Genomic DNA, 27,120 nt, shown 5'->3' with positions numbered 1-27,120 from the left:
GGTACAGCGGACAGGTAAGTCAGCAGGGGAGGGAGAGAGAGAAAGCAGAGGAGAAGAGGAACATTTTGAGCTGCTTCCGGAACTTCAGGTGGTCCGGCTCAAGTTTGGGAGGGTTAGGGCCATTTCAGAGGGAGGCACCTGCAGGGGAGAAGGATCTACCCCCCCACTCTCTATCTGGAGAAGCATCTAACCCTTAGGGCTCAAGAAGGAAGGTATTTTAGAGTGTGGATCCCAGCCCCAGAAAGCCTTGTGGACAATGAAAAGGGTATTGAACTTGATCCTTGCAGCCACCAAGAGCCAGTGGAGAGATTTCATGGCTGGAAAAATACAGTCCCTGGGCTTGAGGCCAAGGATAAGTCTCGCAGTCCTGTTCTGGATGAGTTGCAGAGGGCAGAGAGTAGAGGAATGCAGATTGAGAAAGTGGCTGTTGCAGTAGTCCAGCCTAGAGAGAACCAGAGCTCTGGAGACAGTGAGCTTCTGGGAGAAAGTGAGAAATGGAAGAGTCCCTTTGAGGAGGTGCAGCTGGTAGTGGGACTTCTTGGTGACGTCCGAGATGTGAGGACAGAAAGAGAGAGTGGAGTTGAAGATGACACCAGGATTTAGCGAGAGAGGAGAGTAGAGGCTGAGGGGAGCCTGAAGGAAAGCTGAGTCACTGTAAGTTAGAGGAGAAGGTAGAGATCAGGTGGGTCAAAGGGGCCAAGTAGAGGTTGAAAAACCAGGGTGAGAGAATAGAGCCCTGGAGAACGCTACATGTAGAGAGAGGTGGGGGAGTGAAAGGGACCAAGTTGGACCTGGGAGGGGCGGTCCAAGAGGAAGGAGGTCAGCCACTCCAGGGCAGGATACATGATGCCCAGGTTCTCACAGAGTCAATTGATCAGGATGGCGTGGTTGACTGTGTCGAAAACAGAGGAAAGTTCCAGGATGATGAGGACAGAAGAAATGCTGGAATCAAGGTTAGAGATCAGATCTTCACAGGTGTTCAGGAGAGCTGTTTCCGTGCCTCTGGCAGCTCTTAAGCCAGACTGATGGTCATGGAGACAACCAACAGATTCAGTGTGGAGAGGAAGCTGGTAGTTGGCCAGCTTTACCAAGAGTTTGGGAGAGGGGAAAGTTCCAGTGGCAAAAGAATGATTACAGAAACCGGCCAAGGCTGGATCAAGGGGGTCAATGTGGTCCTTGATGGTTTTGGAGGAGCAGGCGAACACCTGTTTCGACGACACTTCCATAGATGGCACATGTCTAGAAACCTTGTCAGGTGTTAGAGAGAAAGAGGAGAAAGGAGGAGGAGAGGGAGAGATGGCCAAAGGGGACCGAGAGAGGAAGAGGGAAAGGAAGAGGAGATAGTGGACAGGATGTCCTGAGTTTTAGCGGAGAAGCGAGAGGCCAAAGCTGGAGAAGTAGAAACCGCAAAAGGATTGGCCAGTTCCTTGCAGATTTTAAAGAGTTTGGCTGTGTTGTTACAGGCCGCAGAGACGCAGGCTTGAATGTGTGCTCTCTTCTTGATGAGTCTTATAGCTTCGGCTGGCATTTTGGTGCAACCAGTCTAGCATGTCTTAATGTGGCCTGGCATGCTTTACTGTAATGTTATTATGTGTCTACACTGGTCTACATTGTGCAGCCAGTTGGACATGTTTTCATTGTGGCATGGCATTTTTAATAGCAAAGCATTCATGTTCATGTGCACTGTTGGTGACTTGCATGTATTGGATTGCTGTTACCCTACACAACAATAGCAAACATTGTGGCTTTTTAGCCATTTTTTCTCAGAAAGTGTGGTATATATTGCATTAAAACACATATTTGTATCTTTCTCCTAGTGCAGTGTGTGGCATACCCCTTCAGCAACACGCTTGTCCATATTGTGCAAGCGTGGTAATCTAGAGCGGCCCAGAGTGTGGCTCTACTCATGATTTGTTGTTGAGTTGGGGGGGCCCTCAGCATGGCTTGCAGGGGGGCCCTAGATCTTGTGTTACGCCACTGCAAGCATCACTCATGCCGTCCCTCTCTTCCATCCCCACAGGCAGTGAGCATGACAGCGAAGAGCAGGACACCACCTCTGCACAGGCCACACCCAGTAAGAGGTCCCAGGAGGACAGCAACTGTCCATCAACCTCCAGGGGACAAGCCAGGGGGCGCTGTGTCCCTGCAACCAAGCCACCGTAGGTGCACATTGCACCTGTACCACCAAGGCCGTGTTGGGCACAGCACCACCACCCCCCCCACTGTTCTGCCTGGAGACACCTGTGAGACACCCCATTCTGAGGAGTCCAGTGTGGCTGGGGAGGTGGCAGCCATGGCACCCCTCACAGTGGAAAACAGCCAGAAGGACATCTGGGGCACCATGGAGGATGATACAATGGATGTGGTCCATCCCCCCAGGTATCTACGAGCGATACCGTGAACACCAACACCCCAGAGAAGTTTGCCCGTGACCACACCCAGGGACATATCAGTCCAGTATTCAGTGATGGGGAGGATGAGCAGGCTGGGCATGCCAGCCAGATTCCCAGCACACCCACAGGTGCAGCCGCAGGACCACAGAGGGCTGACATGCTCACTGCACTCATCCGAGAATTTGTACAGGACAACCGTCAGGCCAGGGAGGAGTGGCGTACAGGGTTGTCAGCACTGGACACTGTCTGCAAGGAGGTCTCGGCCCTCCGGCAGGTGCTAGGGCGCATCGCTGATGCCTTGGAGGCAGGTCGTCCTGCCCCACAACCTCAGCAGGAGGCCACACCATCTCCAGCAGTTCAACCCAAACCAGCACGCTCCGCCGGTCGGTCCGTGCACTGCGCCGACGGGACATGCCACCCTCTGGCTCTGGGAGTGCCGAGTGAATGTAATGGCAGCCGCATGTAAGGCTTTGTGGACTCAATGGGACTTGTGTGGGGGAGTTGTGTGGGGAGGGGGTGGGGATGAGGGTGTGTTGGTGAGTTGTGGGGGGAGGGGGAGGGGAGTGAGTGTGTGTGGGGGTGCTGTGGGGGGAGGCAGAGAGGGGTGAGGGTATTGGAGGGTTTTGTCACTTACGTTAATATTGTTAGATTCAATACATCCGTTGTGTGAAAAAGAAGACCTGAGTGGACATTCATCATTGCACATGTGTCATTTAATCATTCACAGTGCATAGTGTACATGTACCCCCACACCCAGTGCCCTATGTCCAAACATTATGTCACCCTCTGCTGATATGTGTGTCAGAAATATTGTGCGATCACTGACTGCCGCACAGCACGTCCCTCCTGTGCATCGGCACCGTGATGATGTCCTGCCACATCTTCCTCCTCCCCTTCATCATCATCAGGTGGCAGCAGTTCCATGTCATGGGCAGGGGCACGTTCCGGCGGATGCACATGTTGTGCAGCATTACACATGCCATGGTGATCTTGGCCACCTTCTCATGGCTGTAGAGGAGTGCCCCACCCGACCGGCTGAGGCAGCAAAATCGTGCCTTCAACAGGCCAAAGGTCTGCTCGATGACCACACGTGTACGGGTATGGGAATGATTGTAGTCCTTCTCGTGCCTGTTCTGTGGGTTTCAAACAGGGGCGAGGAGCTACGGCATCAAGGGATAGCCACTATCACCTGTATGAGAGAAAAATGAAGGTAAATGTCAGGGGAATCATGAAGGACAGCTGTACTAGTCACACATGCCTGCAGGTTTTGGTTGCCCATTTTCACATGTCCCTGGATGCATTGTCGCCATTTACTGTGCCTCCATGTGCCCTGTGCCATGGTCTAATGGTGTGGGTTTCATCTTCATGGTGTGCACTGACGTCTAGTTGCACATGCATGGTGTGTAAGTGTCAAAATAGTGAGGTGTTGTGTCCTGTGAGATTTGGCAGTAGTCTGTGCAATATTGGGCAATCAGCATTGGCATTCCCATGGTGACATGCAGCCCTCCTGTGATTGTGCCGGCCCTGTGCCAGACAGTGGATTCCCTAGTAGGTTCAGTATGATGCACTCCCAGGGATGCTTGTCCTGTGTGGTGATATGCTGGAGACATCAACATGGTGCATATGCACTGCATGGTGCCGAATGGCGTTACAGAGGGTGAGGGTCGCTGATGGGTGGTGCACGTGTCATGGGATGTGGGGTAGTTTCCTGTTAGTCATGTCATGATAGGTGTGGACCTTACTTCATTCATATGGGATTTGTGTGTCTTGTACGGTATGTGATGATTTGGGGCACAATGTTTGGTGATGTGCACATGGTGCAGTCTCATCAACATTGGCCGCATGGTGGTGTGTGCATCTCTCCCTCCCTTTTCAATGCCATGTGCCAGTCCTGCTACTTACCAAGCAGCCAGGCACGTCGTCCAGCATGTCGCTCCATGAAGCTTGGTAGCTTGGTAGTTCTGCAGGACCAAAGAGTCATGAGTTGATCCGGAATATCGGGCACAACAATGTGTGATGATCTTGCTGGCGTCGCATACCATCTGCACATTGATGGAGTGGTATTGCTTGCGGTTGCAGTACACCACCTCCATGGCATGCGGGACCACCAACTCCACATGGGTGCAGTTGAGGGCACCTACACAATTTGGCATGCCTGCCAGTTCATGGAAGGCAACTTTTGTGTTAAATATCTCCTGGGGAGTCCGTGGCAGGGATATGTAGTCCCTTGTGTGCATGAGGGGGGCATCCAGCACTTGGTTCAGGATCCGGAAAAATAAGGGTTGTGATAGGCCATGCATGTGCCCCACTGTGTGCTGGTAGGTGCCTGTGGCAAGGAAGTGGAGCACAGACACTACCTTCAGTAGAGGGGGGGTGGCGGTGCGTATTTCAATGAGGCTCACTATTTCGTTGTGTATCAGGTCCACTATGGTGGTGATGGTGTCCCGGTCCAGACGGTGCAGGGTGTGGATCTGTTCAGGGGTTAGGTTGAAGGGAGTGGCTCTGATGCGAGGGATTGGGGGCTGCAGTGTGGTAACGGTGGCTGCACTGGTGGGGCATGCTGGGCCTGTCTCACCCTCCTTCTACTCCTGCATATCCTCTGTGGTGGCAGCTGTTGTTGTTGTTGTTGATGATGTTGAGGCAATGCAAGCAGGTCCTCCAGCTCCAGTAATGCTACTACTATTGGAATCATCTTGATGTGGGAGGGGGTGTGGTGTGTGGGTGTGCTCCTTTTGTACTGGGCCTGACTCCATTGCCTCCACCTGTGCTGATTGTGTGCACCTGTGGCAGTTGGAAACACTGCTCAGGGCTCTTTACGGCAGGTCGGCGATGCCGGTATTTACAGCATGCCGGTAGGCACTTTTTCCGCCTTCATGAGGACGTTATTTGTATGTCCGCCTCACTTGTGATCTACTCCGGTTTACGGCATGCCACTAATGCCGGCATGGTGGGACGTGTGCGCGCGCCCAGCCCGCTATTAACAGCATTGTACTTTAAGGTGCCGTTAATAGCGGTCTGGTTGGTCAGAATGGCCCGTAGCGGTAAGCGATGCCGGTAATCCTTTACTGTCATCGTTTTTCCCTTACCTCCAAACTCGGAATGACCCCCATTGTTTTTATTGGCGGTTCCTCAAGGATTGATAAAAATGATCGACAAAAGTATACAGGGGCCGCTGGGTTGGTAAACCACACAGCAAATGGGGAATTTCAGGTGATTATTAGTACTCTATTGCCGTCTCACTATTCAGCACAGACTGCAGAATGGTTGGCTTTGATACTCGCGATCGAGAATCACACAGGCCAGGAAGTAACAATGTACAGCGACTCCGCCTATTTGACATCAATGGTGCATGAAAATGTTAGCACGTTGGAAAAGGAGTGTCTACCTCCGAGCAGATGGCATGCCAGTGCAGCACGCCACCTTATTGGATAGGCTTCTTAAGGCACTACATCTCCCAGTAGTCATTGCAGTCGTTAAATGCACAGCCCACACTAAAGGTGCAGATTTTATCTAACTTGGAAATCAAGCAGCAGACGCTTAGGCCAAGCACATAGCAATTACAGATAAAGAGGTGATGAATGTTGAGATTTTTGATGTGAATGAAAACATTATTGTTATGATGACTGTATCTGAAGGATACAACCACTTGTCAAAAACACAGTTAGTGGAGGCCCAGGGGGGAGCACCTCAAGAGGAAATTAATTTGTGGATGCCAATAGGGTGTTCTTTAAACCCCTCTGAAGCATTGTGGCGACATGACAGCACTAGTAAACCGGTGATCCCTATAGCCTCATTGAGGGTGGTGCTGGAACAGCTACACCACCCGCGCACACAACTAGGAAGAATCCCGCTGCAACTATTGCCGAGGATTGGTTTGTACTAAATTTAATGGAGCATGTTGCATTTTTTATAGTGAACTGTATTGTGTGTCAACAATTTACGGTTTGATATACACTGCACACAGTTAGGGGAGTTATTCAGAGACCTAATGGCCCTTTTCAGCACTTGCATATCGACTATGTCGACATGATACAAGTATGTAATATTTACAGATGCCTGATCGTAGTCGTGTGTCCCTTCTCGAGATGGATAGAAGCAGGTCCATGTACACACCCAGATTCCACCTGTGCAGCAACATTTTTAGTGCGGGAAGTATTTCCTACATGGGGAGTGTGTGAAGTTATGAGGTCAGATAATGGTCCTCATTTTGTGAATCAGATATTTGAACAGATCAGCTTGTTGCTTGGTATAAAACACAAGTTTTCTTTGGCTTATCATCTGCAAGGAAATGGGATCTATGAAAGGCTCAACGGCTTGCTTAAAGAAAGAATAGCCAAGTTGAAGCTTACCTTGAAGAAAGGGTGCGTGCATTGCCTACCACTGGCATTATATGCTTTAAGGAACCAACCGGGTTCTGACCACCATCTCACACCCCACGAAATAGTGACAGGAGATGAATGAGGACACCTCTAATGCCTTCATCCAGAGTTAGAAGTGATGCTCAGCCAACTGCACAACTGTTAGGAAGGAAATTGCGTGACTATTTGAACTGTATGACTTCCAGTATTTCTATCATTTCAGGACAGCTGCAGCGACACGGGTGTAGGGCAGTACAGAACACAGATGGAAATGCTTTGACAGACCAATTTCAAAAACTTTGTGTTCCCCAACTTTTCCCCGGAGTTGCGGTCCTAATCCACAACTAAGTAAGGAAAAAGTGGGACGAACCCCGTTTTAATGGTCCATTCATTGTGGAAGCCGTCACGCCGTCTTTTGTTAAAGTGCAGGTCAGGCTTGCTTGGATTTTCCTTGGGGACGTTAAAATCTTTGCTGGAGAAACTCCTCTGCCCGCACTCCTACACAAAGCAAGTACAAGCATCGGGGAAGAACCACAGCACGTGTAGACGAGATCTATGATGAGAAAGAAGGACGACGCAGAAGCTGACAAGTAGAAAGACAAAGAGTTCATTGGACTGGGGCTTGTTTTGGGACACTCATTTAAGCCATTTATAAAAGGGTCAAGGGAAGCAAATTTGAACACTCTGTGCATATCAGTTGCATGGTCAAAGGATGACTTGCTGAGTCAAGGAGTTTTTTCCTCCCTTAGGTAATAAAGATGGGGAATTTCAGTAGCAATATAATATTACAGCATGAAGAGAGATGCTCACGCTGTCCAAAATGTAAATGTTGTAGAGGGACATATCTTTGTGTCATTTACACTTGCATTGTGTTCATACTCATACTGCTTTCATTAACTGTACGAACAGCGTTCTACATTTGTGCAAATGGAGCTAAGACTCCTGTGCATGCTCCTGAGCAGAAGGAAAATGCACGTGTGGCAACTACTAGGCAGCCTAGACATTATGTAGTCATTCCTGTTCCAAGGAAAGATGGCAAATTGCCTGAGCTTGAGATGGATGTCACTAACAATCATTCACATGCAACACGTGTCTTAGAACCTATTTTTGGACACCAGAGACAGGCTTGGCAAGACAGGCATGACAAGGGGTTGTTAAAGGGTAAGCCTACACACATAATACATGCAAGTACACCTGGTCCAGTGACAATTGACCCAAAAGCAGTTTCAAAAAGAAGATCCCAGATGGAGATAATGTGAGACATTTTCTTTCCTAAATGGGCTGCTGAACAAATGACTTTCTGAACTTTCTCCAACTCAAGGAGCACATGAAGGTGTACCCCATCCACTGATAGATGCACCTATGTCTAGTCCAGAAAGAAGAAGCTATGTTGGTGCACTTCATGATATGATTATGGAAGCTCACATGAAAAGAATGAGACCTAAAAGAAGCACACAGGAAGATAATTATGAATTAAATGATTACCTGGACAGCACGGCACACTTGGGAAATAACATATGGTACCGACACATGAAGGAAGTTGGGAGAAAAACTTCAAAGGAGGAATGCTTTGTATGTGCACTCCTGCCATACAGCATGGGGATGTCGAAAACCTTCATAGCTGTTGAAATAGATGTCCTGACTGCACATTGCATAGTGCATCTAGCATTCTGTAGTACAAGAGGCTAGTTCATGGGCCGAACAGCCTCCCCCAAATGGGCAACTGAATGGACGGATCCAGATGAAGATTACTATATTCAAGATATAAAGACAAGAAACAACGCCAAGACGAGGAATCTTGTGATCAGATGTGAGAAACCTGGAGTAAAAGGAACTGGAATCAGATGGGAAGTGAATAAAAGACTGAAAGTTCCAGGAAAGTCTGCAGAAGACATTCAGTGATGGAAGAACAGAGGCCAGATGCAGATTTGGGGAACTGTCCTATCACCAGATGGCTGGGAAGAAGGTGTGGTGATCTACAGAGACTGGATAATAATGGGTCACTACCAGCCAATGAATGAACAAGCACAAATGTTGTGTACGCCTCTATGGCCAAAACCTGCTAGGCTACTGACATGGGTCAAAGACAGAGGAGGACCCTTGCATATAGGGCCATTAGAGAGTGCAAAGCTGTGCTTCCGAAATAATGGAACAAGAAGAATGAGAGAGAACCAGAAATGTGGTCAAATATTTGAAGCACAGGCATGAACATTGGAACAGCTGTAATCATGGATCATTATTGGGCTTTTGGATCCAAAGCACACATGAAGCTACCTAAAGACTGGGGAGGAATCTGCACACTGGTGAATGTCCATGTTCCAGCATTATTGATTCCAAAGACTGATCTGAATCTCGACAGTTTTCCAAAAGCAGATGCTCACCTGAGAAAGAAGAGATCTGTGGAGCTAGTAAAGAGAATGAAGAGAGAGAACTATTGTTCAGCCATGTCAATAGAAGCTTTTGACTCTATGCCGTATGAACACAGACTGTTCAGCCAGACTTCTTCAGTGTTCACGTTGATCTTCATGCCAAGAATCAAGGTTGGAGCAAATACCAAGTGGCTTCAGATAACCAGATGGGAATTGCTGCAGACAATTAACACTACTATGAAGGTATTCAATGCAATCAGGGAAGAAATGAGGGCCATAAGACTGATGACTCTCCAGAACATATTCGTCTTGGACATGATCACAGCTATGGATGGAGGTGTTTGTGCAAAAATTGAAGAATCATGTTGCACATTCATATCTTCTCATGATGACGAGAATGGAACCTTGACAGAGTCCATACACATGCTGACGAAACTCCATGGCCAGATTATCGACAAAGTAGAAGACATTGCTGATGACAGCTGATTTGGATCACTCTTCTCTTCGGTTCCACAATGGATGGCAGACATGTTTAAGTTTCTTGGAGCTCTGAACGTGTTGGTATTACTTGGATTTTGTGTGATCAAGATAATAATCTCACAGTGCAAGAAGACAGCAAAGAAATCCATACGGATGAAGATTATGATTGATGTTGAACCAGGATGGAAGCCCAAAAACTTGACAGATGAAGAAATCAGAGACTTTTTGAAGGCCAGTATTCATGCACCTGAGGGAAAGAAGTTCCTGTACACAAACAACCATAAGAAATGTGTGGGAAAATTGATCTATTGCAGGCCTAGTGGACAGTGCATGCTCATGAGATGGAACAAGGATGAGCATGTGAAATCAGCAGGGTGCCTGAAGGGAGTCATACAGATATGGATCCCAAAGAAACATTTCTTCAGACAAGGATGTCTAGAGGTGAAGGATGATAAGAAAGTGATCAGAGAATCGCCCAGAGGGGGGAGTGTAGAGGATGAGCCGAGTACCCCTACTCCAAATGCCCCGCCCCCATTGCCTATAGTGAGTGAACCAAAATATACATGGGAGGATAGCTCAGCGGCAACATGCACGCCTTGGAAGCAAGACAACATGAAGCAAACCAGGTTCGATCCCTGGGTCCGCGCTTATTAACCTCTGAGCATTTAAGAGCATTATAAATTAGTAAGTAAGACAAACAACTACGCAACAGGCTGTGTGAGCGCTTTAAAAATGCAAATAAATAAATAAATATGTGACGTATGTGGAACAGTTGAACCAACAAAGGGCAGAGTGTTGAGGCAATGTACGCATTGAGAAAACTGTACCTGCATGCAAGACAATATGATGGCCATTTGAATGAGATTCCTGAAGAAGGAGATCAGATGAATGGCAAAGGTGAATGGTGACGTGACACAGAAAGAGATGATGCACACAGAAGAGATGCAGAGACCAGAGAATGCAGATATTCTATAGGGCATCAAGAAAGTACCAAGGATAAGTGACATCTTGGGATCAAGGTGAAGAAGCTTATGCTTCCAAAACAGATGAAGATATTAAACTAGTTTATACATGTACAGATGCAAAAGAAACCCTAGCAGCAAAGTAATCTTAAAAGCTAGCCTCAAGCTTTATAGTAAATAGATTGTGGTAAGCGCCAATATATATATAGATGCATATCAACGAGTACAGGATGGATGTTTCCACTACGCATTATCAGCAGTACTGAACATTGAACAAGAAGGCCTCATTTTAGTGTGTCACAGTTAAAAAGAAAATTGAATTACAAATGAATCTCAGCACAAAGAATTGGGTGAGCCAAGAAGCCAAGGTCTTATCAAACTGGAATTAGCTGACATTGGATACAAATCGTGTGAAATAACAGAGACTCCTGTTCAGAAGGTTTGAGCAAAACAAAAGACATCAGAGGACTATTAGAAAATAATAATAAATACACTAAAAGGCTTGATTCCATGGTCTACAGTCATATGGAAGAATGAAGTTGGACGAGCGAGGTGGTCAAACCTACGCACAAGGGCAGGCTGTGCCCACACTCTTTAAATTTCTCAGAGCACAGTACAAACTCAAGGCCAATCTTCAAAACACTAATTGACACTGGACCATTGAGGTGGTGATGGATTGATACATTAATTAGTGGGAAGCTGTCACGATTCGCTCCCTTCGCTCCGGTTCCCACCACTTGGGGGCATGATTTGGGGTTTATTCCCTACTGGACCTTTCTCCAAACCTTATGCTACAGTGCTGTGATGAATTGGGAGCGCTAAATCCTTATTTTCCAAGCTGCTTCCCTTCCGGATCCATTCCAGGATTTTGGCAGCCAGCATGCTTTTTCAATCAAATGACTATGCTTCCCAGAATGCCTGGCCACTGCTTCATCTCCACCCTTGCAGGACAAGGTTGGGTGGAGGATAGGCAACACCTGTGGCTGCAGGTGCAGCAAGCAGCACACCTGAGGCATGTGCTCGTTAAGCAGCTTTAAAGGCCTCAGTTTGGTTCAGTCCAGCGCTGGTCATTGATGCAGTGTTCCTGTTTGTGACTGGTCTCTTTTTCCTGGTTCTTAGCTTGTGCCAAGTTCAAAGTTTCTATTCCTTGTCCCTTAACCCTGGATTTCGAATTTATGTGCTTAATGGATTTCTGCTTCCTAAATTCTCTTTCTGTATTCCTCTGTGTATAGGCAGCTTTTCTCAGTGCAGCCCAGTTTGCCTGTGTTCTATTTTTCTTTGACTTTGTCCTTAGCCGTTGTAAACCTTGATGCTTTAGTCTTTCCTCTTTATAGATTTAGCTTCTTGCCTTTTTCCTTGGATGGGTGGGGGAAGTTTGTCTTTGTAATTTTGTTTTCCCTGCTCCTGATCCTTTTTCTCTTGGAATGCATTCCATGTTTTCCCTTGCACCTCTGCATTTATTTCCCATTAATACGTGTGGTGTGCTGTTGTAGCTAGCTCCTGTGTGAATGCCTATGTTTTCCTCACTATTCTATAATCACTATTCCTACTTGCCCCTTGTCTTGAGTCTTATGTATTTAGTTATCCTCCCATTGCTGTTATAGCCTTTCTGGGACCCTGTTTGATCAACAGGGTTCGTGGGCTTGCTGACATTCAAGTGGTATTTATTATACCTATTTAAATACTTATACCTCGTGAGTACTGTTTTCAAGTTCTCTTATTCAATACCATCAAGAGTGTTAGCTCACAGATCCTGTTGTTGCTTGCCCTCTACATGGGCTTAGCGCTGTCAGTACCTGTACCAGCAATTGTGGGTAAGGAGCTTGCCGACTTTCCTTGCAGTCATAAGGAGTTTCTAAGTGCTTACCCCACATCCCTTTTCATATATTTGTATAGTTGTCACACTCTATTTGCACTCCTGGGTTTTAGTATACATGAGTCTTGGTTCCTGTGTGCAACGTTGTTTGATTCAAAGCTAATCACTGTGTGATTTTGTGCACTTTTCCCTTGCCATATTCACTGCCTTTGTCCTTACCTGACAGAATGACCAACCCACTATTCCCATTGAATATGGCAAGTTTAAGAAAGAAAGGCAGCAAGGCCTCTAACAAGTTTGTACAGAAAGCTTTCCCTACATTTACCTGTGACAATCAAATCACTAGTCCTGACATAAATTAACTCCTTGTCACGAATGGGCATTTACGTGTAGAGTATTTATCCCACAGGATGGCCCATCTTACATTGCCTGATCCTAGTTCTGTCTTTTATTCTGATCCAGATTCTATGGCAGCACAAGCCTTAGCAGCAGAAAACAACACACTGTTAGAATTATTACACAAGAGTACCTCTGTTGTTGAACACCATGATTACAGTTGTGCTTCACCTCAGATTGAACAGTTTCATGATACAAACATAAAGAATGTTGGGGTTCCTTGCATAACTTCTGTTTTCTACCCTCAGTCTATAGCATACTCCTCTGCACAAGTACATACTGGAGACCCTAATGCCAAGAGGTCTGATAGTCTTAAGTCAATAGTTTGCTTAAGGGAAACACAGACCAAGTTGGTAAGAGAAAGTATAAATCACAGAACCTGCAAGCAGTAGATGACAATGTACACTCGGTGCACATCCAGATTGCTAGTGCAGCATCCAGCCCTGGTGCCGCCATGCCTTCCCCTATGCCTACTGATAGTGATGTACAGTTGATGCAGGGCATGCTAAAAGCTAAGCTTGAGGAGTTAAGACAAGAATGCATTTCTTTACAAGAGGAGAATAAAACCTTACAGTCTTTACTGAATACACCTCAAACTTTATCCGTTGATGTTGATGAAGTGAATACTGTTCAGTCCCTGAGTGCAGAGACTTTAGTAAACCATGATACTTGTCAACATGTAAGATCTATTGGGAGTGAAAATCTTTTTTCTAGCACAGCACTTAATCAGGGCACAGGTTCTGACAATTGTCCTACCGTTTGTCAGAGATTGCAGTTAGCTGAAGATTTACAAGCCACTCCTTTACCTAAGATTTCCAGTGTAGCAGTTTGTCATAACCCTGAGCTTGCACACATACAAGTTTCCGATTTCCAAACACAATCCACAATGGTGGCATACACCGAATCAGTCACTAGAGTAGGCTTGGGCTGTGCTGTTGATCCAGCTACTGAGACTGAAGTAGATGTTCAAGCTGATGTGGAAAACTATGCTACCTCTGCGTTCACTCTTCCTTCTGCCAATTTTGGTCACAACGAACAGTCAGGGACAGTACAGATTTCATGTTCGGATGGACTCATTCCACAGTATACAGAACCAAAAACCCAGCAGGCAATTCCTGAGCTGTTGATTGTTAATCTGCCACTTTCAGAAGCTAAGACAAAGGAATGGACAATTGATGAAATCCTGATTACTAGATACTTTATTATGATGATTCCTCTGGTTAATTTTGACTTACTTCTACAAAGGAAGAGACTCTGTATCATCCACTAAGGAAAGGGACTGCAAGGGTACAGCTCATTCTTTGGATACTGGTGTCAAGGAGCCTACTGCCCTAAAGGTGCCTTCCATTCCTGAGCCACAAATGTGTCTGTCGACTTCCGAGACTTCAGTCTGTCCTCCTACAACCATTGACTCTTCTATTATCCAGTCCACAGCTCTGCAGTAATCTTTGGCACACGTGTCTTCAATCAATGAACCACTGCCATGTCTGCCATTCACTCAAGAGCCTCCACCATGCACGTGCTCAGTCCCAAAGACCTTGACATGTTTGTCTTCAGCTACCGAGATGGCTCCAGCATGCATGCCTTCAGCCTCAAAGTTTCCTCTGGCATGCCTGTCTTCAACTACAGTGACTCATCCAGCAGATCATCCTTCAGCCATAGAGCCTCCAGTAGTCCATCCTAAGTGCATGTCTTCAGTCCCAGAGCCTACTGATAGTTTGGCTTCAGTTCACGAGACACCCGTATCCTGCTTAGCCTCGCTGCCAATATCAGAGGTATACCTGTCTACACCGTCAGATCCTGCTGCATTTTCTTCTGCTCCAGAGATTCCTCCTGAATCCCAACCATTTATTACCGATGAACGTCCAGCCTGCCCTTGTTATGCTTCAGGGGGATCACCAGAATGCCTGCCTTTTACACAAGACAATTCTCCCAACTGCTTGACTTTAGCATCAGAGCCTCCTGAATATGCAGCATCGGAGTTTGAGACTTTTGCCAGCTCAACTTCAGAGACATCAAGCTGGACCACGGCTCGGGAGAGCCTTACAGGCGAGGCCACTGGACTTGCCTGGAGTATTACAAGAGGGAGACGGACACCATCTGTCACAGCCCATTCACCGAACAAGTAGCCGACCGGGATAGCGGGCTGGGCGGTTTGCATCTGGGGTCCGTTTCGGATCAGCCGCTTGACAGCTCTTTTGGTGCCGGACCACACATGAGCCAGAAGGAGAAGATGGGCACTGTCCCCCAGCAGCAGCACTTCCTCATTGGTCAGCAGTCTGCGGGTGGGGCGTTGCACAGTGGTTCCATGCAGCTACAGGTGTCTGGACATAATGGAATGGGAGCATTGCCCACAGGTTGGCCTGTTTGTGCCACAGTCCACCATCCCCGTGGGTCAAGCTCAGCACTTTGTGTACTCTCAACCCAAGGGGCAACACCAGTCCTTAACACAGTCAGATTAGGTGCAAGATAGGACTGCTTCTCAGCTTCAGGGACCTGTCCAGAAAATGGCTGTCAGCTTGCCCGTGGACCAAGTGACGGGCCAGAACCACTCACCTGGGTGTGCACAGGGTGTGGTGCAGACCGGCGTATTACCTGCAGTACTTGTGCAACAGAATTCCGCCAAGCAGCACCAGTTGGGTGCTAGTAGCCAATGGAAGGGAATGACTGCTGCAGTTCAAAATGTGCCTGTTATTGCTCCTGCTGCAAGTGTGCCTGATGTACCAAGTACGGCATCTATCAGTCCTATCAGTATGCCAAACGTGTATCCCACACGCAACAAAGTGGCTACATGACTGTCACCAGGAGTACCAGCCTCGTACAACCCATTGGACTTCCAGGCCTCCAAGGCGTAGAACATGTGCAGTCAAACCTTGGTGACTTTCAACCACAAGCCTTTTCCCAGATGGATGACAGAAGAAAATCCAAACCTCTACCTCAGCCGGCACCTTCTTTAATTGCTGAACATAAACATTTCCTGAAGCCTGCTATTTCCTCACCTCCCGCATGTTCTCTCTCGGAAGAAAGGCTAACAGTGCTTTTACCATTGTCTAACGCATGTTGCACTAGCCTGCCTCCCTCCTCAAAGACTTATAAGTGTCTGCTCCCAGTGACTGGGTTTCCTGGGCCTTCCAACTCTGCTTCAGATCCTGCAAGTCCTTCATGCCTTTCTTCGACCCATGAGTATCTTCCTCACCAGAAGCCTACCTATGACTCTTCTAGACTGCAGCCTAATTCTATTAATTCCAGTCCATCTGCCTTTGCCCACAGGCCACCATTTCCATCAGTGCCACCTCCAAAGAAAAAGCACTCTGATTATGGAAAGATGTCTCGTGCGGGTGGCGGGCACCAGAAGACGGCCGTGGGAGGAGGTATACTGTCACGACTCGCTCCCTTCCCTCCCGTTCCCACCACTTGGGGGCATGATTTGGGGTTTATTCCCTACTGGACTTTTCCTCCGAATCTTATGCTACAGTGCTGTGATGAATTGGGAGCGCTAAAACATTATTTTCCAAGCTACTTCCCTTCCGGATCCATTCCAGGTTTATGGCAGCCAGGATACTTCTTTAATCAAATGACTATGCTTCCCAGAATGCCTGGCTCACTGCTTCATCTCCACCCTTGCAGGACAAGGTTGGGTGGAGGATAGGCAACACCTGTGGCTGCAGCACAGCAAGTAGCACACCTGAGGCATGTGCTCGTTAAGCAGCTTTAAAAGCCTCAGTTTGCTTCAGTCCAGCGCTGGTCATTGATGCAGTGTTCCTGTTTGTGACGGGTCCCTTGTTCCTGGTTCTTAGCTTTGTGCCTAGTTCCAAGCTTCTATTCCTTGTTCCTTAACCCTGGATTTCGAATGTATGTGCTTAATTGATTTCTGCTTCCTAGATTCCCTTTCTGTATTCCTCTGTTTACAGGCAGCTTTTCTCAGTGCATTCCCTTTTGGTGCAGTCCAGTTTTCCTGTGTTCTATTTTTCTTTGACTTTGTCCTTTGCTGTTGCAAACCTTGATGCTTTAGTCTTTCCTCTCTATAGATTTACTTCCTGCCTTTTTCCTTGGATGGGTGGGGGGAAGTTTGCCATCATAATTTTGTTTTCCCTGCTCCTGCTCCTTTACTTTCTCTTGGAAACCATTCCATGTTTTCCCTTGTACTTCTGCATTTATTTCCCATTGATTATTAGGTGTGGTGTGCTGTTGTAGCTAGCTCCTGTGTGAATGCCTATGTTTTCCTCACTATTCTATAATCACTATTCCTACTTGCCCCTTGTCTTGAGTCAGTGTTACCAATTCACTTTGTTAGTCCCAGCCCTCTTTCTTTGTCTACCTTTTCCATTCAGTGTTACATGCCTTCCAGTTGAGTGCTACTACACCCCACTGGCTGCCCTTTTTTTTCACTATGAAGAATAGCGGATACACGCAGCATTTTCCAGAAGCAAGCCGCAGCTTTCTTTAGAAGCAAGTCATCTGCTGCTTCTACGTGGTAGAAGTCAACAGTAAGTTCCACTTTACTTACTTTTCTCACTAAGCCATGACTGACCCACGCGCCGGGCGTTTTATTTACACTGCCTAACTCACATGTTGGGCTTGTCATTTTTTACTATTATGCAGCACTGCCATACTCATCAACCCATAGCCTGATACCACCAGCCCCAGGCTAGGAGTTTTCGTGTCCTGCGCAAAATACCAAGCGCTCCATGGGCATCCACATATTCATATGGTGAGTTTTTGTTACCTTTACCATACCTGCACACCAGCCGTATTAAATTACCGCTGCACATAAACTATCGCCACCTTTATGTCTTTGTTCTACTCCTCTTTCACTTTAGGTGAAAATTCCAGATTCAGTTTGTTTTCTAATTGCTAAACCCAAATAATGTGCTGAATGCACGACATCTTGCATGGTGAGCACATGATGTGCCCTCTGAGGTACGTTCCGCCATGTTTTGATTTATGTGCCTTTCTTTTCCACAGCATTTTTTGTATTCTATCACACACATTTTTCACTATATGATCACATCTTTCACTTATTTTTCTCACGAGGTGACTTAGTTTTTGGGCACGCTCTTTACACTTTAACGGCGCCTTTCTGGTAACCTTTAAGTTGTCTGTCTGGGGATACTGCCAACTTGGTTCTGGGGCACTGAGGCCTGATGCCTTCACCATATATTGGTATATTCTCTAGTTCTCTTCCCATTTAAAGTTAAACCTTTTGAGTTCACAAAATGTCCCCTGTTACTACCTTTTCAGGAGGACCCCCTACATTAAGGCTGTCTGTATTAAGGCTGAATGTGAAGATCCCAGTACCTGAGGAAGGTGGTTGCTACCCATCAATATACCACCAAAACGCCAACTAGTCCTATGTAATGGTCGCAGGAACTACATTCTCCTGCGGTTTGGCATCATGGACATACACGCTTTATAGCGGTAGGCGTAGTACACCCCCTTTCAGCCTGTGACAACACAGCAGATAAATGACTGTTTCGGTGACATTGTATATGTCGAAATTATTTTCAGCCAAAATCTGGCTTAACACACAGCACTGTGCGACATTGTTTACATGGTTAGCCAAAATTAGGCTTAGCAAACAATATTCTGTGTGATATATATTTTTTTTGTTGTAGCCATAATCAGGCTCTGGTTGGCGCATGTACTGTGCCATTTTCACGAAATTGTTTAATCTGAGCCTTTAGACAAGTAAGGGTCAGCTAGGGATAGTTTAAGTTTTATTAGCTATCTCGGAAAACTCTTATGATTTAAAATGTATTCACTGTTTTGCTAACACCAAATCATTTTTTGTCAGTTCCCATATATTGGGTTCCCATGTTTATTTCCTAGTGGGGTTGTACCCCTACTTCTGTGAACCTTTGCATAAATTCTGCTCGCATTGATTGTATGGACTAAATGGTCCTGTTTTTTTCTCTTTGTAAATTGTATTGTTTTTGTATGTTTTTCATGTTGTATGTACTTATTAAATTGACACATTGTCTTGTTACAAACTAACAATTAAAGCAAGTTTATAATTTTTTTATGCCAATGTACTTTTTCCCCTTTTTTTCTCATAAAGGTTACTTTGACTGGTGAGAGACCAGCAAATTAAAATATTGAATTTGATTTAATCTATTGTTTAGGCTACCAGAAGAATAATACTGTTAGCTCCACAAATGATATTTTTTGACTTTGTATGTTCAGGCACACCTTTGTGTTTATAGCTATTGCCCACACCAACATGGCGCGCTTGCAACCATCTGCGCATCCACGTGCGTTGCCTTGACAACTTTATCTACAAGCGTTCGTGTGCAGTTCTGCTTGGTGAGCAGAGGCAAGGATGGCATTTCTGGTGCTCGCTAGACAATCATAAGTTTATGGGTGGTTTTGAAATCCTCATGGGGATTAACTTTGTTCAACACTTCCAGGATTAAGAACCTGATTTGTGTCAAATTGTGGCATTTCTCACTCCAGTGATGAGCCACTGCTGAGTTAGGGTTAGCGTTACGAATACAGGAGCGATGCTCATTCCAACATACTTTTGTTGCTCTCGTGGATTGACCAACATAATATTTCCCACTGGGACACTTAATTCCATACATAATGTTCACACTATCACAGGTACCAAATGTTATGAGGATTTGGGCCTGCGGCTCAATAGAAGAGAAACATTTTGGATTGACAGACTTGGGAGTCTTTATCCCAATGGTCTCAATGAAGAGATCAACTATCATTGTTACATTTAAATCTGATGTACTTCCTCTTGGATTTCATGTAATGTTGGACATACTGTTTATGATTCCTCAGAGGTTTCGTTTGCTTGCATCATATGTACACACCATTATGTTTTACTATCTACAAGTGCTTCCGACCCCTTATGTAATGATGAGACCTTCCTAGAATTTGATGCACCCTTGCATGTGTGGTATTCCTATGCTGTTTAATGCCACCTATAGTCGTTGTTACATTTTGTACCATATGTACGCACTTTCCTACTTCATCTGTTAACTAGTACTTCGTAACTTCCGCGCACTTGCGCTTTTGCACCTGTGCCGCTATTCCCGGACGTCTTGTTTGGGGACCCAGGTGGCACCCTTTGGTGCTACCACCCGTGGCAAGGATGCATGTTTTTGAGCATCTATAGACTTGCATTTGTTTGACTGGGCTCAGTCAATTTTCTTTGCATACATATATATTATTTGTGCATTTACCTGATTAGTAGGTTTTCCCTTGATTAGCATTTCTTTTATGTCCATGTTTTGATCTCTGAGCATCCACATACTTACATTTGTTCGACTAGGCTCAGTCAATATTTTTTTCCCTACATATATACATCTCACTTGTGTTATCATTAGATTAGTATCCATTGTGTTCTCACCTGATTAGTATTTCTTTTATGTTCATGCTTTTGTTTTTCTTTTGTCTTCATTTCTGTACTCCTTATTATTCCAGAGTAGACCTTATTAATGCTTTTTTTGATCATTATTCGCTTCATTATCACATATGCAGTGTCCTTTTACGTACGATCCGCATCGCGCCTTTCCATGTACACGATGCGATCAAGTGTCTATATTTGTAACTTTTACCCTGGCAACGCTTTCACTCGGCGATGCGAAGCAGCGTTCCCTCGGCCGCCGCAGCTCCAGTATTGTGATCTCAGGTATGCCTGCATACAGCTCCTCATTTTACCAGGATCCCATTACCCGGCTTTGACACTCTTTACTTAATATGGCCTTACACCCACAGATCGCCATCTGGATTCTGTCCAGCTGTGGATCGTGTGTTTCTTTTGACCGCCATTGAAAATCACACGCCTGACACAAACTCAGCATTATTTAACCTCTTTTGGCTTTACACTACTCGAGAGGTAACTTTTCCATTCTCCTACCACATTCAGACATTTGAGTACCCGTTTCTTTGCCATTCCACTGCATTCATTTATCCTTTTCTTTTGCTTTTTCCTGTTTCTACACCCCAACATGATTTGAATTTCCCTACGTTTTGGTATGTGATTATCTTTTATTTTATGGCTATGCTCTGTTGTAATGTGTTTCGGTTATTTGCATTATAATACTCATGTTTTGGTACGTACTTACTTGATATCTCATGATTATGCCATGTTTAAATTTGTTGTTGTTATTATTACACTATAGTAGCACAGACTTGCCCTGACGAAGGAGAACATTTCTCCGAAATGCATTGGCACATTAAGTCTACTCACATTATGAGATGTGTTAGCCGCGTCCTCACTAAGATTGGATTAGTGATCATTTTTTTAAACTGTTTTTGATAAACAACTATCTCGCTGACTAAGACTTGGATTTTATTTGGGAATTTTTGTGAAATTCATACTGCTCAAGAAGAGAGTATTTATAATTTTGAAGAACTCTTTTCGGAAATTGCATTACCCATGTTGGGTTTAAACGGAGAGCGGCTGTGTGACTAGGTTTGTTATCTACTCTCCTGCTTCACATGTTTTTCGAGTCAGGGTGTCTCCAGACTCATCGCAGCCAGCTCCTGTGAATATTTTTCTAAAAACCTTATCTTTTATGCAAGATTTTCATTGATACCGTATTTGAAGTGTATCTACCTAGTGGTGCTCACTTATTTTCTTTCAATTCTGTTATCCACAGATACACATCAGGAGTTTATATTCTGATCATAACGTGGCAGTACCAGCCCTGAAGAAGGATTATTCCGAAATGCGTCGGCACCACTAGACATTATCGTGGACACTGCCCTTACATTAGGCGTAGATTGTGAGACAGGAATTCAGGTCACACATCAGTGTAAAAACAAAGAGGTGATGGCTGGAAGGTTTAGACTGAATCTTAACCACTGGCGTTGCTCTGGGCAACCTTCCAGACCATCGTTCTTCGCCTGCCAAGCCATTACAGAAGGGGAAAAACCATATGCAAATCAGGCTTGGTCCCATCCCAAAAGGGGCAGTCCAGCCCGAACTGCTAGGTCACATCCCTTCTGCACGAGACCACAAGCATCCCAAAACATGTTTCGGCCTTGTTGGGCCTCATCAGTGAGGAGTAGCTTGGTGTGCCAGAACTAACAACTTTTGTACAAGCTAAAGACCATTATACTGGTCTCAAACTACCAACTAGATACCACCCTGCATGTATTACCTGCCTACATTTAATTTTACATTTGTGTGCACCACTGAATTGTGTTGTTGAGTTGTACTGCTAAATTTGATGTGAAGGTCGTAAGAATTATATTACGACACTCTAATTAAGTTTGTGGAATTGCGGTTGTGCCATCAACAGCCGCTAAACTGTTCTATTATTATATAAAGCTTTTCTTGATTGAAACAAAAGCAAACGTTTTTAGTGATTGTCATTTGCCTATACATATTGAATGTTTGAATATCCGCTGTTACTAACAATGGAATTATTTTAAAAAATTGATCTTGATTGGTTGAATTTGTGGGACTTAGATCCCCCAGGAGTGCAAATAGGGACCATCTGTCAGCATAGATAGGTTTAGCTTTTTTGGTTTACCGTTTAGTCTCTAGTGGTCTTGAGACTTATTTTAGTCCCTTTGCACCTGAAATATGTGAACATTTGATGTGGTGAAAATCGAGAATTTGATGAGATTTACACCTTTTGAAATCCTCATATGTACTGCTGTAACACATTTGTACACGGTAGTGCTCCTTGACTCCCCTGTTTCAGTTTATGTAATTGATTTCATTGTGCCACAACTAATGCTTTGTTGTAAGGTGTCTATCTTTCCCATCTCCCTGGCATGCAGTTCAGGATGTTTGTTAGGATGTATGAGGTAACGAGTGCCAGAGTATGGCATGTCGTTTGAGTGCTCTGCTTTCCCTATTTTGCCAAATTCTGAAGCCTGAAAAGTAGATCCTCACAGGCTTGACATGCAGCCAACTTTGCACCAGACCTGCAGATGAACTGGCCTGCTGTTCAATCTCAGTTACCAGTTTAATGGAATCCACTACAGAGTGTAATTTGCTTTCTGACTTTGAGAACATTCAGACATGTAATTGCTCATTTTAATATAGGAGGTAAGATAGCTCAGTGGGATGGGTGCTCTCTGCTGCGATGTGTGTGTAATCTTCAGGTTGCAGGTTTGAATCCCAGCAATGCCAACTCAGCCTTTCATCCTTCTGAGGGCAATAAATGAGTACCAACACAAGTTTGGTGGTATTGTATGTTTATTTGTTCTATATAAAGCGCTGAAGCATAAGTGCTATATAATAACCCATCTTTATCATTTGACCTTGGATGTCTGCTTGCATTCACAGTAATATGGGCCTATGCACACTGATATTAACTATATTTATGGGGGTCCATTCTTGTATGAAATGTATATCACATTAGTGATGTCGTAACCTTATTTTTCCTAGTGTACTTAGGAACAATGCTATGTGATGCTGCTTCCTGTTTTGTCAAGGGGTGAAAGGTTGTGTTTCATGGCTTCCCGTGATTAACGTTGGGTGGGGTCAAATGACATCACTTGCTGTGATGTCATCAGAGGTCAAGGGTAATGTGATGACACTTCCACTACCTCTTTCCACAGTGTCAAACGTTAACACTGTCATTTCAAAGCTTTTTGAATCAGCCAATGTTACACGAAATTGGCTCTCAATAGTCGAAATGGGACCCATCTGTTCAGTACAACATGTTTTGTGAAAACTGTTTCTGTTTTTTCCTGTATGTGCATTGATCTCTTTGCCAATTCCATCAGATCATATATGTTGAATGTTTTGTTGTGTCCTGTGTACCTACGATGATGTTTTTGTACTAGGCAACTCATTTTGTTATGACTAAACACATCTAAAAACTCTTTATGAGTAAAGCATTTTATTAAACGTCTCTGAGTCACGAGAGTTTTTCGTACATTCGGGACGCCCTGATCAATTATATACATTCTCACTTAATTCACCTGGGCAGATCAGGGAATCGCTGGGAGCCCTATAATGTATACTTCTGCTACCAATGCCATTTTGTGAAATTACGACCGTGGTGCTATCCTGTATGGACAACATTCATAGATGTACATTGCTCCATTTGCTTTTGCCAGTGCCCCTTTTGAGACTTTTCCTAACCTTTCTCCTTCTCTTAGAGCAGTATTAAAAATTATTTTGAGTTTGTTTTTCTCCCAAAATGTCAGCTTGAACCTGTCAGAAGTTCTCCAGAACTCCCCTGGCTCTTCAAGGATATTTGGCTGGAAAGAAAGTCTATGGGATCCCACAAGCCTACCTTATTACACTTTTAAATGTGTGGGAGCCCACAGATAACATTTCAGAAAATTCACCCAGACTTTTTGGCAATGTGGACTTATTTTGTGGACTAAAACACCTGCACATTTTAATCAGGAAGAGAAAAAAGGAGAAGAAGGAACAAACTCTTTGATTTTCTTTTGATTAGGTTACTGAACCCAAAAATAAATCTATGCAGCAGAAAACTATTACAGAAGATGAAATCCTCCCTTTTTTCTCAAAATATTTGCCAAAATCACAGCGGTTTGGATTTTTTTTTATTTGTTCCTATTGTTTCAAAGTATCCAATATAGTTTCTTGTAAATAAAAACACATAGGTTTCTACAGATCAGAGTCCAAAAGAATCCAGGTATCTCGATATACCGACTACTGACTCTTACCTGAACAGATTACTTTCATCACTAATTTAAATAAGGAACTATGATTCCAACATGTCCATTTTCATTTAAAGAATACAAGTTATAACTACAAATGTTCAAGTACCTGTGACAGATTCACCTTTTATAATTATAGAAAAGTGTGGGAGCCCCTCTCCTGAGAATGGACACAGTTCAAATAACCTGCCCTATGGGAGGTTTGACACATTTTAGCTCCCTGTACCTTTCACAGAGGAGAAATACCCATCTGCATATCAGTCTGGTCCCACTCACCTGGGCAGTCCAGCACCACAATGCTAGGCAATTCTCCACTGTACAAGAGTAGCAACAGCCACCTATTTACTTTCTATACATAAGAACTAGGGGTTATACTTTGTGTTGACAAATGAACTAATCAAAGACACACAACGCATACTTTCTGCTCAACTCATAGATACCCTACTTCCACACACCCCAAAGGTCAGGGATAAATGAATCCTGCACACTTACCCTTTCCATTTACTGTGCTCCCCCACCATACAATCAATAGCTTTCCATTTCATCAAACATTATATATTTTTTACACTGTTGCCAGATGCTGAGCAACGTTCTTTAGCACTTTCTGTCACCTTTGGACAATTCACTTCAGCACAGATCACTGTTACATTAATGAAGTGCATTTGAAATCAAAAACCTATCTACTGCATAGTGAATGCCTCATCACGAGTTCAGCGCGGGGCTATTAGCCCTACCGCCAAACCCCCTAGCGCTATTAGCGTCGGATCACGGGTTTGGCGGAACAGTAAGTCCCCATCCCCCATTGGGACATTACAGCAATTTCCCATTCCCCATTGGGCCCAAAGGGGAATGTTCAGCGTTATTACTGCTGGCGGTAATAAGGCCAAAAATCGATAAAATTGCTGCTGATGTGCCCCCAGCTCAGAGCGACTTCCAGACTCCGATCATTGTGTCATTCTCTCACCCTTTGGCTCTCTCATTGGATGTGCGGTGTCCATTTGTGGACACTGGGCCCACCACATCCTCGGCATGGCCAGACCTCCAGGTAAGCTTTGCTTCAGTTGGCTTGGCTTCTCAGCCCAAGTATACCTCCATATTGGGATGGTGGAATCTCCTTTTGGCATTCACCCCTCTGCATGCCACAGCTGGCTCCGCTGTGCAACATGGCTCTGCCCCTCACCGACGTACTGAAGTCAGATGCTCGCCTCTGTGTAAGAATTCTCCTCCTACACTCAACGGTCTCTCTAACCTGTAATGAGAGCACATGTATCGTTCAGCACAGGTTGTCTAACAGGTGTAAAGTTCATTATTACCTTGAGCCAAGTGCTTAGTCCATATCATCTTGAGGCATGCACATAGAGGTATTGTCAGTATTATTGACTCCCATGTAGGCAGATAATCTCTGGTGTATAGGGAGTTCCCAATGGGAATGAGAGTCCCTATACCATGGAGGGGAGTCACTGCCAGTGAAGTCCCACATTCCCAATCCCCTAGTGAGGGCTTGCTTAGCAGGCTCACCTTCCTAGCCTCCAAGGGGGTGGCTCTTCCTAGGGAAGAAGGGAAGAAGTCTCCAGATTTGTAATAATATGTGCTAAATGTTCTTGCTATTTACATACTTGTCGATAGGTACATGTGCCTGCACTAACACAGAAAGCTTATTCACAAATCTGAAGAAGTTGAAGCGAAAAATGAGCATGTGCTCACTTCCAAAATGCACCGATATTTGAGCTGCATATTCAAACAGCAATAAAAAGCAAAAAGTGAAATAAACTTTGGATGTTGTAATAAATACTACTGCAAATGTCACACATCACCAGTACAAGAACAGAAATAAGCATTGGCAATGTCAATAGTTTTGGCTTCTGCAGTTGTTTAAGAACATGCCCAGCTGACCTGTCAGCATGTAATTAATTTTTAGTCATTTGTTAGACTCTGCTGGCTGATTCCATACTCCTACTTTTATATAGGCAGCTGATGCACAAGGTCTACAGCTTACACAGCCTGCTATGCCTTTGTTCTCAGTGCAATCTAGTATGGCATCTTTAATAATGTTAAAACCCAATAACAAGCTCCAATTAACCAGGGCCATCATCTATGTCCAACAGAAGAGTACAACCCCCAGCAATCAGTTTACTACATGTCCAAAACATAGGACTGTACAACTCTGAATACAGTATAGACATACATGACATTTGAGGCAAAATGCAGGCAGGCATGTACTACCTGATAACTTTCACTTGCAGCAAGAATGTTGTGCTGTGCCATATCCAGCACCAGTGTACCAGCTATGCCCTTGAAAAGAAATAAGCAAAGTGTATTTTAGTTAGAAGGAAGATCTAATAGAGTGAAGGCCATACTCCCACTTCCGGCTGATGAATGTTTAAGCAGCATTCATTCCTTACAATTTTTCTCTAAAACAACTAAAGCAGCTGCTCTATTCCTTAGCTGCAAGTGTCAAGCTTTATAATAGAGGTTAAGATAATATGAAGGATGAATGACATGGAAGAAGGGCAAGGATAAAGGACAACATACTAGAATGAAGGCCTCAGGACAAAGTCCTAAGATAAAGAATGCTGGTAGAGGACTTGTACAAAGGGCACAACATGAATGACAATGGACAAAGGACAAAGGGCAGAGGACAAAGTACTACGATGAAGTACTTAGAACATTTATGAAAGTAAAAAGACTACAACAAATTCTAAATTACTAAGATGAAGGATTGGACAAAGAGCCAAGGGA

The sequence above is a fragment of the Ambystoma mexicanum genome, chromosome 5p, assembly GCF_040938575.1.
Source record: "Ambystoma mexicanum isolate Mex_15411 chromosome 5p, UKY_AmexF1_1, whole genome shotgun sequence".
Lineage (NCBI taxonomy): Eukaryota > Metazoa > Chordata > Amphibia > Caudata > Ambystomatidae > Ambystoma > Ambystoma mexicanum.
Note: the sequence above shows the minus strand (reverse complement) of the source record.